This window comes from Myotis davidii, unplaced genomic scaffold (genome assembly GCF_000327345.1).
Source record: "Myotis davidii unplaced genomic scaffold, ASM32734v1 scaffold1773, whole genome shotgun sequence".
Taxonomy (NCBI): domain Eukaryota; kingdom Metazoa; phylum Chordata; class Mammalia; order Chiroptera; family Vespertilionidae; genus Myotis; species Myotis davidii.
This window is the reverse complement of record NW_006284099.1, coordinates 189159-190610: the sequence shown is the minus strand read 5'-3', so window position 1 is coordinate 190610 and position 1452 is coordinate 189159. Positions and strand designations below refer to the sequence as shown.

The following is a 1452-nucleotide window of genomic DNA, read 5'->3' as shown; positions in this document are numbered from 1 at the left end:
GGCATCACTTGGGCCTCCTCCACCTGCCCAGGAGGGGAAAGAGGAAAAAGAATAAATTCTTAGTCACAAGCAAACCTCAAGTGCTGAAGCAATTATCCCAAGCAAAATTATGTTCCTAGAAACTAGTACATAATATAGTCCAGCCTCACACTGCCCTCAGCTTATAGCAGAGAGAGTGATATGTGGAGAAAGAGGGGTACCCATAGAAAACGCGAGAGAAAGGAAATCATCTTTATTTCAGCCTCAACAATAGGCAAATTAGATGGTGCTGGTTGTCTAGGGTCCATAACCTCTCAGTTTAAACTCTATTGCCTCTTGCTTTGGAATTTCTTGGTTGTATGAAGCCTGCCTCTTTGAGCAGTTTCTCTCTCTCTCTCTCTCTCTCTCTCGTTTACTTTATGAATTACTCTCAGCGGATTCCTAAACAGACATTCAAAAGCTTGTGTTCTTGGGTCCTGGTGAGGAAAAATGTATCTGGTGCTTGGGCTTTGCTGCACTTATGAAAGCCTTTGACTTTTCCAGGCCTTAAATACCACTTCACCAATAGCAGAAACAGCTTCTCTGTCCCCTCTTGTGGCTTCCTTTCTCTGAAGCAGGCTCAATTGGGTTTCCTCTTTTTTTAATTGTGAGAAATGTCAAAGCTACAGAAGAAGTTCAAAGGATATGATAACAAAACCCCACAATCCCCTCACCTAGAATTGTAGGTAATTTGTCTCAGCTCTAATGAAAGATATTAGAGATGTAGCTAATTTTCCATTTAACCACCACCTGCTTGGCCATTCTCCTTAGAGGCTCTACTATGGTCTGCAGGGTATTCTTATCAATTTTCATACTTACAAGAATGCTAGAGGCCCAGTGCACAAAATTCATGCATGGGTAGGGTCCCTAGGCCTGGCCGGAGATCAGGGCTGATCTGTGGGGTGACTGGTGGGGTGATCAAGGTCCCTGCTCATACCTGCTTTGGCCTGGCACTGCCCGCTCACCTGCTCCACCATCCTACCATGATCCTGCTCTCCTCTGGGCCTATGGGGGCCAGCAGCACCTCCATTGCCACCTGCTGCCAGTGAGGCATTGCCGACACCCGCTATGTTCAGTGCCACCCCCTGGTGGTCAGCGCACATCTAACTCCTGGTCAGTCCCTGTGGGGACAATTTGCATATTAGCCTTTTATTATATAGGATATATATCTGTAAACTGTGGCATTTCTGTGCCTATTCCATTTACATTATTGCATGATTTTTAGTCAGCATTGTTTTTGAGACCCACATTGCTCTGTGGTGTGTGCACCTTTTTCTGTGCAGTATTCCATTGTATGACATCACCACATTTTATTTTTTGGACAGCATTTTGACAAATTGCTCTCCAAAGTGGTCGAAGCAGTTGATGTTCCCATCAGCAGTGTAGGAGTGTGCCTATGTCCATTTTCCCAACACTTGCAATAGTCAGATTTTT

General features: G+C 44.8%; 1 pseudogene; it reads right to left on the bottom strand.

The window, feature by feature from the left end:
- LOC102756619 overlaps positions 1-1072 on the bottom strand; it is a 12898-nt pseudogene extending 11826 nt beyond the window's left edge.
- Positions 1073-1452: the final 380 nt, after the last annotated feature.